Here is a 12,631-nt window from a genome sequence, read left to right as displayed (position 1 = left end):
TATACAGTTCAGGCTGGCCTTGAGCTCACTTTGTAGCCCAGGCTGACCTTGAACTCACAGTGATATTCCTGCCTCAGCCTCCCAAATGCTGGGATCACAGGTGTGCACTACCACACCCGGCTTAGGTGGTATTGTTTTAATTTCAAATTCCAGTTTTGCTGCTATGCAGGAAAGCAACTGACTTTTGAACATTAATCTTGTATACTGCAACCTTGTTGTAATCACTAATTAGTTTCAAATTTTTATGTTCATTCTTGGGGATTTCCTACACAATCATGTTATTTGCAGATAAAGGCAGTTTTATTTCTTCTTTTACATTATGTATGCTCTTTTTTCCTTACGTTACTGCATTAGCTAGGGTTTCCAGTAGTATGATGAGTGGAAATGGTGGAAGGGACATTCCTGATCATCAGAGGAATTAATCTAGTTTTTTGTATGATAGTAGCTGTAGGTTCTTTGTAAATGTCCTTCAATTTGAGGCAGTTCTGCTCAACTAACTAGTTTGCTGAGTGTTTTAGTTTTTTAAAATCATGAATGGATATTTATGCTTTTCTTCCATAAGTTAATATAATCATGTATTTTTTCATTGTGGGTATGATGGATTAAATTAGTTGATTTTCAAGTGTTAATCCAGTGTTAAATACTTGGAATAAATCCCAGCTAGTCCAATTTTTTTTTTTTTCAGACAAGGTCTTCCTATGTAGCCCAGGCTGGCCTTGAACTCACAGTGATCCTCTTGCCTCAACCTCCTGAGTGCTGGGATTACAGGCATACACCATTACGCCTGTCTAGTTTAATTCTTTTCATACACTGTTGGATTCTGTTTGCTAGTGTTGGTTGATTTTGGTATTTATGTTTGTGAGCCATAGTGGTCTGTAGTTTTTCTTTCTTGTAATATCTTCATCTTGTTTTGGTATTTAAGAGTAATGCTGGCTTCATAGAATGAGTAAGGAAATGTTCCTCTGTATCTACATGCTCAGAGATGATACTACATAGGTAGCACTTCTTCCTTTGACATTTGGTAGTTAATTAGTAAAATCTGGACCTGGTGCTTTCTGTTTTGGAAGGCTATTAATTATTGATTCAATTTAAAAAATAAATATAGGACTATTTTGTGAGTTAAGTAGATTGTTTTTAAGGAATTGATTCATTTTATCATTTAAGTTATCGATTTTGGGGGACAGATTTGTTCTTAATATTCTTATCCTATCAGTGTCCATGGGATCAGTGCTGGTTGGCTTCTCTTTCATCTATAATATATATTTTTTGTCTTTTTTTTTTTTTTGGTACTGAGAATTGAACTCAGGACCTTGCACTTGCCAGGCAGGTGCTGTGCTGCTGAGCTGTATTTCCAGCCCTCATCTATAATATTAGTAACTTACATCTCCTTTTTCTTGGTTAGTCTGGCTAGAGTTTTATCAGTTTTATTGATCTTTTCAAAGAATAAGCTTTTGTCATGTTTTCTCTATTGTTTTCCCATTTTCACTTTCCTTGTTTTTCATCCTAGTTGTTTCTTTCCTCCTGCTAGCTTCAGGTTTATATTGATTTTCTTTTTCCATTTTCCTAGTGTGGAAGCTTAAGTTATATTTGTTTTCTTCGTGTTTTCCTAATGTAGGAATTGATACCACTGATACTAAACCTCTCTCTCTTTTCTCCTTCCCTTTAGTACCCCTGCCAACTATGTTGCCCGAGCTGGGAATTTATCTAGGAGTAGAATTGCTGGGTTATGGTAATTCTATGTTTCACTTTTTTGAGGAACTACAAAACTAATTTATTTTCTTTTTTTCTAGTGCTGGGGATTGAACCCAGGGCCTTGTGCATGCTGGCCAAGTGCTCTACCATTGAGCTACACCCCTAGCCCACAAAACCATTTCCTATAGCAGCTGTACCACATTCATCCTCACCAGCAATGGACAGGGTTCCAATTTCTTCATGTCCTTGTCAATACTTATTTTGTGTTCTTTCATAATAACCATTGTAGTGATACCTCATTATGGTTTTGACTTGTATTTCCCTAATGACAATGAGAATCTTTTCGTGTGCTTATTAACAATATATTTTACTTGAGAAGCCAGTTTTTTTTTTTTTTTTGTACCAGGAATCAAACTCCTGTACCAGGACCTTGTGCTTGCCAGGCAGGCATGTGTGCCACTGAGCTATATCCACGGCCAGTATATTTTATTTGAATCTCACAGATTCAAGTCTTTTGTCCATTTAAATTTTTTTTTCATCATTTTTGTTAGACTACAGAGTCTTGGTATGTAGTCCAGGTTGGTCATGGACTTGCTGTATAGCCCAGGCTGGCCTCAAACTCGCAATTGTCCTGCCTACGCCTCTCAAGTCAAGGGACTACAAAGGACGCACTATCACATCTAGTTATTACCTATTTTAAAAACTATTTTTATTACTATAGCTTTGTAGTATACTTTAAGTAGCAAAATGTGATGCTGCAAGTTCTTATTTCTCAAGACTTATTTGGATATTTTTGGTCTTTTGAGATCTCATAAGAATTACAGCCATGGATATAGCTCAGTGGCACAGCACCTGCTTGGTAAGCTTGAGACACTAGGTTCGATTCCTGGTACAAAAAAAAAATTACAAAACTGTTTTCTAGTTCAGTAAATTACCATCAGGATTTTGATAGGATCGCACTGAATCTGTGGATTGCCTTGTACGGACACTTCAGTAATATTAAGTCTTCCAATCTATAAATATTTTTCCATTTGTCTTTAAACTTTGTATCCATATTTTATACATATAAACTTTATTTATTTTTATAAACTTTATTATTTATTTATTTATTTGGTTTTCTGAGATGGTGTCACTACGTAGTGCAGGCTGGCCTCAAATTTGTGGTGATCCTCCTGCCTTAGTCTCCCAAGTGCTGGGATTACAGGTGTGAGTCACCACACCCTACATGTTTTTTTCATTTGTCTTTAATTCTAATTTCTTTCATTACTATTTTGTAGTTTTCAGTATACAGTCAGCCCTCCACAGCCAGAGATTCCACATCCATAGATTCAGTCAACCACACATTAAATTTTCTTTTTTTTTCTTTTGTTTGTGGACTAAGGAATGGTGATTGGTGTATGCGTGTGTGTGTGTGTGTGTGTGTGTGTGTGTGTGTGTTTTATATGTGTGTGTGTGTGTGTTTTATATGTGTGTGTGTGTGTGTACTTGTATATGTAGTAATGGGGATTGTATTTGTATTTGTGTGTGTGGTACTGGGCAGTGAATTCAGGGCCTTCACACTGATCTACATTTTCAGAGTGTGTGCTCTTTTTTTTCTTTATGATACAGGGTCTTGCTAAGTCACTAAGTTTCTCAGGCTAGTACTGAATTTGATATCCTCCTGCCTCACACTTACAGGTGCTGAGATTATACGCATCACTACTACATGCAGTTGAAAATATTTTTTTAAAGGCTGCATTTGTACTAAACATTTACAGATCTTTTTCTTTGCCATTACAGTATTCCCTAAACAACACAATAGCTGTTTACGTACCATTTATGTCATACCAGGTATTATAAATAATCTATAGGTGGATATGTATAGATTATATGCAAACACTTATTTCTTTTTTGTAATTAATAAACAGCATCTTACTATATTGCTTGGCTGGGCCTGAATTTTGGGTTCAAGCAATCCTCCTGTCTCTGCCTCCCAAGCAGGTGGGACTACAGGGATGTGCCACTGTACCTGGCCCACACATTTTATATAAAAGATGTCAGCATGCTTGGATATTGGTATTTGTGGAGGATCCTGGAGTCAGTTTCCCACAGTACAGCTCTGTGGCCTCAGGACCCTGCTGGCTTGCCCACACCCTTACTCTCCCTCTACCATTCGCTCACATCGTTTGCTCTGACCATTTCTTCCTGAAAATGCCATTGCCCTTCAATCACAGTACCCTGAGCACTTCAGGAGATGAGGCGAAGCACTCATCTGTACAATATTTTATTCCCAGACCCTCTATTTTTTGTTGTGATACGTTTTCCTGATGTCATCTTCACACAGTTCACTGTTAGTGTGTAGAAGTGCAGCTAATTTTCTATATTTATTTTATATGCTGTAACTTTATTGACTATGTTGATTAGTTCTAAGGGTTTCTTTCTTTTTTTTAGACAGGGTCTCACTATGCAGTTCAGGCTGGTCTCGAACTCACAGTGATCCTCCTACCTCAGCCTCCCAAATGCTAGGAAGGGTTTCACTTGTAAAAATGAAATTTTTAAGGTTTTCTACATGTAAGATCATGTCAGCAGAGACAATTTTTCTTTTTCCTTTCCAATTTGATGATTTTTCTTTTCTTGCTTAACAGCTTTATCTAGACTTCATTACTACATTGAACAGAAAGGGTAAGAGCAGGCATCCTTGCCTTGTTCCAAACTTTAGAAGACTCATTTTATTTCTCACTGTTGAATATGATGTTGGATGAGAGCTTTTCACATGTGGCCTTTATTATGTTGAGGTAATTCCCTTCTATTCCAAGTTTCTTAGTCTTTATCATGAACAACTGTTCAGTCTTTTCAAATGCCTTTTCTGTATCTATGGAGATAATCATGAGATGTTTTATCCTTTATGCTATTAATGTGGTATATCATATTAACTGAAGTGTGTGTGTGTGTGTGTGGTACTGGGGGTTGAACCTAGGACCATTTCATCAAGATGTATCTCCAGGACCTCTGCCTTTTTTCTGGGGCAGGGTCTTGCTATATAGTACAGGCTGGCCTCAAACTTGTAGTGATCCTCCTACCTCAGCCTCCCAATTTCTGGGATTACAGGCATGTGCCATCATGCCTGGCTCCTCAGCCTTTTTAAATTTGAGACAGAGTTTTGCTAAGTTGCCCATGCTGGGCTTGAATTTGTGATCCTTCTTCCTCAGCCTCCCAGATTGGTAGGTCATATTAACTGATTTTTTTGTATGTTAACTATATTTCCATCCCAAGGATGAATCCCACTTGCTCCTGGTATATGGTTTCTTTTTGGGTTTTGTTTTTGTAGTGGGGATTGAACCCAGGGCTTTTGCACTGAGATACAGCCTCAAAGTCATGTGTCCCCTCCACTTCCCCTAGTCACTAGGTTGCCTAGACTGGGCTTGAACTTGCAATCCTACCTCAGCCTTCCAGACTGCTGGGATTATACACATATATCACCCATGCCCAGCTTGGTTTATGATCATTTTCACTTGTTGGTGGATTCAGTTTTTTAGTTCTTTATTTTGAAAAAGGATAATCTATTTTGATACCAAATTCTAGCGTGGTCAATTTTCTGTTTTAAAACTAAATATTTCTCTCTACTATTTTCTTGCTTCCATGGTTTGTGATGTCTATGAATTTGTCTTTGTTTATCTATAGGTAATGTGGTGGTTTTGTTCTCTGGATTCTGTGAAGGTTTTCTGTTTGGGTTTATGCATTTTGAACATGATATGCCTAAGGAATACTTTTTGGTATTCATCTTGCTTGGTTTCTTTGAACTTACTGGATCAGTGTTCTGCTGTCTGTCATGAATTTTGAAAAATTCTCAGCCTGTGTTCCTTACTCCAAATAGTTCTACTCCTTTCTTTTCCTTCTCATATCTTTATTTCTTTGTTTTGTTTTTCTGAGACAAAGTCTCGCTGTGTAGTCCAGGCTAGCCTCAAACTTGTGGGGATTCTCTTGCTTCAGCCTCCCAAATATGGGGGTTACAGGTGTGTGCCACCATGCCCAGCTCCTTCTCATATTCTGACAATGCAGGTTATACCTTTTATAATTGTCCCAGAGTTTTCAAATACTGTTCTGTTTGTTTTTATCTTTATTTTTTCTCTATATTTCAGTTTGGGAAATTTTTATTTTTTATTTTTGTCTATTTTTTTGAGAGAGGGTTTTAGTTCAGGCTGGCCTTAAACTCACTTTATAGCCCATGCTGGCCTCAAACTCAGTGATTCTCCTGCCTTAGCCTCCTGCGTGCTGGGATTACAGGCATGTGCCACCACGCCTGGGTTGGGAAATTGTGACTGACATTTACAATTTTAAAAAGTTTAAATACACATGGTTCAATATTGAAAAGACACCTCTGGCCCTCATTCACCTACTTCTGACCTTATGTACAATCAATGTTATCAGTTTTTTGTATTTGCAGGAGATTCTATATTTAATAAGGAAATTCATTTTATTTCTTTTAAAAAATTCAGAAGTGGTAGCATGGTAGACATACAAATTTACATATTGGATGAATAGGTTCATAATTCCTTGTTGAAAATTCTTGAGTTTTAATGTGTTTTTCAAATTACAGAAAGGTAATCTATAGCCATTCATACAGTATATATAATATATAAATATATATAAATAAAAATATATAAATAATACATATATAATTTTCAGTGGGCCTGGGGCAGCATTCTATAATTACATACATTATTATTTCCGCACCAGAAGTATGATTATTCAAAGTAGGTGGGATAATGAGCAACATTTATATGGTAGTTTATTTATATAGTAGTAAAATGATAAGACAGTATCATAAATCTAGATATTTGGTACTCTGTTTCTAAGGAAAACAGTCAATAAAACCTTAAGCCAAGCTAAAGAGCTATACATATGCATATAATAAATATTAGTTATTTTTGGTTTCTTGCAGACATCTGATTTTTTGGACAAAAGGTTTCATCAGCATTGCTAATATTATCACCAGCAAAGATTAGGATTGCACATTCAGTGATGGAGCAGGAATGGGTTTAAAGATGAAGAAACACAATGGTCCTTTAAAAAAAAGATACAGGGCTGTGTGTATCGCTTAGTGGTAGAGTGCTTGCCTATTATACGAAAGGCCCTGGGTTTAGCCCCCAGGCTCCCCAGTAAGTAAATAAAAAATAAAACAGTTCTAGGCTATGTGTCTCATTTATATGGGCATCTGTGAGAGCTGTCTCTACTATGTAAAAGACTACAGTTCCTTTTCATGAAAATATGCATCTGAAGTAAGGCCAGTTAGCTGCTTGCCCTTGTGTCCTGTGTAGTTGAGGGCGGTTTTCCCCGTAAGTTTTACATGTCTTCATCATCACTACTAGGCTCATAGTTATTCAGGTTACTAACATTTTAGCAATTTTTCTATATGCAAGGAGTGTACAGTGGGTACACAATTTATATTAGCAGTTTTTAAATGTCAGTTTGCTCTAAATCAGTTCTTTAATGAATTTAGTGAGCATACAGTCTCCTGGAGAATTTGTTAAAAAAAACAAAAAATGTTAAGCTGAGTGTGATGGTGTATGCTTGTAATTCCATTTTTCCAGAGGCTGAGGCAGGAGGACTACTTCCAATTGGAGGCCAGCCAGAACTACACAGTGAAACTTTGTCTCAAAAGACAGCCCCCCACCAAAAAAAAGAAAAACAGAGATTCTTGGGCTACACCCACAGAAGTTTTGATTCAGTAGGTCTGCAGGTGGATCTGAGAATTTACATCTCTAACCAGCTTCCAGATGATGTTATTGGAGTTGCTAATCCTCTCACCACACTGAGTAGTAAGCCTCTTATATATTTAGTAAATAAATAAACTTCTACTGTAAGTAATGAGGCTATTTATGTATCTTCTCAATAGTGACATAAAATCCTTTAAAGTCTTTATCTACAGGTTCACTTCAAACATTATCTGAAGCAAAAGTGTGTTAAATATTTGTCAATAATTTAAGCATTCACAACTGTGCAAATGGTATCATTAACATATATCTGATCAAGCTCCTCCAATAACTCATTTAGAAAGACTTGGAATTAACTATTGTGAGTATGGAGTATGAAAATAACAAGTATTTATATTTGATCTTTATTGGGAGTGAAATCTTTTGGTCACAGATTGTGTTTAAGATGTTCAGTAGAATGGTACAAGTGTTCTATCATAAGAAGTTCAAGAGGGGGATGTGCGGAATGGGATGACAAACATAATATGGAAAGTAGGAATAAAAAATATAATTATATAGCTTTCAAGTCCAGCTATGTGTGGTAAATTCATATCACTGGTATAGGTTATTGAACTTGCTATTTCTTTCATTACCTATGCTTTCCTGTTTTGTTTTATTTGTGCTGAGATGCGGTCTTTCTAGGTGGTTCAGGGCTCTGGCAGTTGGTCATCTTTCAGTCTTTCCCATGTCACCCAGATAGGTGTCTTAGAGGGACCGGCGGACACACGTGGGCAGCCAGGCCCTCCATCCGCATGTTGGACACCCACCTGTCACCCAGGGCTACTGCCAGGGCTGAGAAGCGTCATGTTTCTCTATATTCGTCCTGTAGACACAGGGGTCACCAAGAGGGCAGCACACAGTGCTATGGAGTAGGGCTGCTGTGGTGGGGCCAGGTGTCTCTGCGCAGAGCACTGCCCCGCTGCGGATCGTGGGACTCAAACTCGAGGTAGTGAAGCCGCTGGGCCACCCCGCGAGGATACGGATGCCTCAGAACTGTCCCTCACAGAGAGACAGCACTGGAGTCAATAGGCCGTGCCCCATGGAGGCTTTGGTGCAGCCTGCACCCTGGTGGTGTTTTGGGCGCCCGTGGGCTTGTGGACTGATGGAGGTCCAGATTTGTGTAGTCGTTTCCTGGCTCCTCCGACAGCTCCTGCAGGACCCCCGCCTTTGCCTACAAAGGGCAGATTCTTTTGGGTCTACTCGGGTCTCCCCAGCCCTCTGAGGGAGTGCCCTGGCTCAGCATCATCTCCCCATAGTCCAGCAGCTGCACGGGACTCTGGGCCTATGGACCGCAAAGGTGAGGTAGGAGCGGATGGGCTATCTCCTTGGGCACGCAGCTGTCTTGCTGTGCAGCTCACCAGGCCAGGTTACAGCTGGGCAGGTTGCAGCCAGTGGCCGTGCAGTGGCCCCACCAAGGTCTGAGGCACAGGCATGAGGTACAGGTTTGGGTGGCCCCCAAACCACTAGGCCAGGTTACAGCTGGGCAGGTTGCAGCCAGTGGCCATGCAGTGGCCCCACCAAGGTCTGAGGCACAGGCATGATCCCAGTGGTCTCTGGGGGCATGAGATGAGAGCATGGGAACAGGTCCTCCCCCAGCTGCAGGGCTCAGGTGCACCATCTGCCCTGGTCACAGCAGCAGCAGTGGCAGGATGCACCTGTTGGGGGCGTCATTCTGTTTCACTCAGCAGTAGGCTCCTGGAGTGGCAGCTGGGTACAGGATCCTAAGACTAGGCAAAGGGTTTCATGCTGGCTCCCCTTACCAGAGCAAACTGGCTTCTTGGGGAGATTGCTGCAGGCCATGGGTCAGAGTTTTACTTTACTGGCCACTGTCCAGTTGTATATCCTGTTTCTCCAGATGGGCCAGCGACCACGGCCAGGCCCCCTCCTCTGCCGGGGGTGGCACCTGCCCACCCCCAGGTGAGCTCCATAGGTGCCTGTGCAGCATGTACAGGTACGGGGATTCTCTCTTTTCTCTTTTCAGTGTTAAGAGTTCCCTATATATTTTATAAATCAAACCCCTGTCAGATACACACTTTGTAAGTATTTCCTCTCATTGTGTAGATTGCCTGTTTACTCTGTTGAGTGTCTGCTGTGCAGGAGGTTTTTATGTTGATGTAGTTCCATTTGTAGTTGCCCTTGTCCATTTTTGATTTTGCTACACTTTTCCTTCTCTGTAGACAGACGCATTTTCTTGTTGAGATGGAGGCCTCTCTATATTGTCTAGGCTGGACTTGAACTCCCAGGATCCAGCGATGCTCCTTTCTTAGATTCCTGAGTAGCTGGGACTACAGGCAGGTAGTATCATGCCCAGCCCTTTTATTCTTTGAATTGTCTCACTGCAGAGACTACAAGTATGAGTTGAATGGAAAAACAAACCTCCTTGCCTTGTTCCTGATCTTAGAAAGAAAGCATTCAGTCCTTCATCAAGTATAAGGTTAGCTGCAGACAGATCACAGATGCCCTTTATCACATTAAAGAAGTTTCCTTGTATTCCTAGTTTGCTAAGAGCTTATATTTTCACTAGAAATGGATGGCTGTATTTTATCAAATGCTTTTTCTGTATTATTGCAATGATCATATGAATCTTTTCTTCTACTCCATGAATGTGGTTCAATATAGTGACTGATTGTCTAATGGGAAACCCAACCTGACATTCCTGGGATAAATCCTACTTAACCACAATGTATTATGTCTTTCTATATATTATCAAATTTAATCTGCTAATTTTTTGTTTTGAGTTTTTGAGACAGGGCCTGACTATGTAGTCCAGGCTGGTCTTTAACTCATTACGTAGTCCAGGATAGCCTCAGACTCACCATTCTCCTTTCCCAGCCTCCCACAGCGCTGGAATTACAGGTGTGTGTATTGTGACCATCTGATTAAGGTGATACCTGCCAACTTTCTCTACTCAATGAAAACTGTACTTTTTTCCTTTATGATTGCTAAGAGATACTTGAAAATTATGTAAATATTCCATTTCTCATCAAAGGTTCACCTAGTAGTTTAGAATCCATTGATGTTTCTTGACTGTGGATATTCTAATTGTTTCCAACTTTTGGCTATTGTGAATAATGCAGCTATTGACACTGGTACATATGTATATGTTTGAGCCTATGCTTTAATTCTTTTGGGTATATACCTAGTTTATTTTATTTATTTATTTATTTTGTCTTTTTGAGACACAGTCTCACTATGCAGTTCAGGCTGGCCTTGAGCTCACTTTGTAGCCCAGGCTGGCCTTGAACTCTCAACGATTCTCCTGCCTCGCCCTCCCAAGTGCTGGGATTACAGGCAGGTGCCACCACACCTGGCTACCTAGTTTATTTTGAGTGACCTTTGGTAGTTGGTATCTTTCAAGGAATTAGGCCAATTCATCTATGTTGGATTTATTGGCACAAAGTTCTTCAAACTAATCTATTATTTTGTTCTTTGCAATATGCAGTGATGTCATATTTCTCATTCCTGATGGTGATCCTTTATATCTTTCATCTATTTTTTATTGGCCATCCTAGACAGAGATTTCAACTTTACTAATCCTCATAAAGAACTAGCTTTATGTTTCATTGATTTTTTTCTACTGCTTTTCTATTTCATTGACTTTTATTCTGACCTTCAGTATCTCCTTTCTTCTGCTTGCTTTAGGTTTTGTTTGTCTATCTTTTGCTGAATTTCTTTGCTTGATGGTCCTGTGCATTAAACTCAGATTCTTTGCATTGAGCTATGTCCTCAGACCTTTTTAAAAAATTAAAAAAAAACTGTTTTGACCCAGGATCTTAGCTAAGTTGCTAAGCTTCCAAAGCTGGGCTCGAACTTGAGACTTGGTCTCAAGTTTCCCAGAGACTGGCTCAGTCTCCCAGAGTGGTATGGTTCCAGGTGTGTGCCACCATGTGCTCCATTGTCCTTTTTCCTTCTCTCCTCCCTTCCCCCTTCCTCTTCTTCTTCCTCCTCTTTTTCCTTCTCTTCCTCCTCCTCCACTTCCACTTCTACTTCTTGGAATTGAACCCAGGGCATGCTAGGCAAGCACCTTAGCATTGAGTTCCTAGTCATCCTCTTTATCCTGCTTGTAGTCTGCTACTCCATGCTAGGCTACCACTGCTGCCCGTGTGTGTGCTTATTATAAATCTTATTGATTTCTGAATAAGGCTGTGAAAGATGTTATCTCAGGGCAATTTGATTTGATTTTTCAAGTGACAGGGGGTATTTTAATTTTAAAAGTTTTAAATAGACATTTGCATCCCCTCTTCTGTGAAATGTTGAGTCATCTTTTGTTTGAGTTTTGTATTGGTTTGTTGATCATTTATATTTGTTTGTCCAGATCTTTTACCTTTTCTTGCAATGAGCATGCTTTTTGGAAATAATAAAACACAATATAAAGTTATTTTTCATTTTTTAAAAAAACACTTTAAAGCTGGGATATACCATTAGTCTCAGCACTCTAGAGGCTAACCTGGGAAGATTCCTTGACCCCAGCAGTTCAGGACTAGCCTGGGCAACACAGCAAGACCCTATCTAAAACATAAAAACAAAACAAAACAAAATAGCTTTAAAAATCCATGAAGTAGCTGGACATGGTGGCATTTACCTATAATCCCAGCTACTTGGGAGGCTGAGGCAGGATGACTGCAAGTTTGAGGCTAGCCTAGGCAATTCAGCAAGTTCCTGTCTCAAAAAATAAAAAGCTCAGTGGTAGAGCACTCCTGGGTTCAGTACCTAGGATCAAGAAACAAAGCAAAACAAAAACCTTTGTAGTTTCCTGGTACAAAATATTCAGAATACATGGTAGCTGCTATTTTATTATAGTTTCTCATCCAGGTGCTTATTTTTACTTCTCTTTAAAATGAAGCCTGCATAGTTAATAGGGAGTATGTGGTGGGATTAAAGGCTTAAGAGTCACTCTCTACTTCCTTCCATTTAACAAAGGGCATTAGAAAAATCACAAACTCTGATATATTTAAGGAGTTCTGTAGATCTTAGTCATCACTTCATTAGATCTTCCAGTACACCTGGGAAGCTGAGGTCATTGATAATGATCCCATTTCACAGATTTTGAAATTGAGGTTTGAAAAAGTGACTGATTTTTATCATATAGAAGGCTACATTTACAAGTTAGCAGGGCTGGGGATTTAGCTCAGCGGCAAAGTGCCTGCCTGGCAAGTGCAAGGTCGTGAGTTAGGTTCCCGGTACCGGAGAAAAACCAAAAAAAAAAA

General features: G+C 39.5%; 1 protein-coding gene and 1 pseudogene across 2 annotated transcripts in view; both read right to left on the bottom strand.

Moving 5' to 3' along the window:
• Nucleotides 1-3,889, bottom strand: part of LOC102021640 — a 14,213-nt pseudogene extending 10,324 nt beyond the window's left edge.
• Nucleotides 1-12,631, bottom strand: part of Zswim5 (zinc finger, SWIM-type containing 5) — a 176,558-nt gene that overhangs the window by 18,136 nt on the left and 145,791 nt on the right. The window lies entirely within an intron of this gene.

This window comes from Chinchilla lanigera, unplaced genomic scaffold (genome assembly GCF_000276665.1).
Source record: "Chinchilla lanigera isolate Chin_1 unplaced genomic scaffold, ChiLan1.0 scaffold00063, whole genome shotgun sequence".
Classification (NCBI taxonomy): Eukaryota; Metazoa; Chordata; class Mammalia; order Rodentia; family Chinchillidae; genus Chinchilla; species Chinchilla lanigera.
This window is presented reverse-complemented; position numbering and strand designations above follow the sequence as displayed.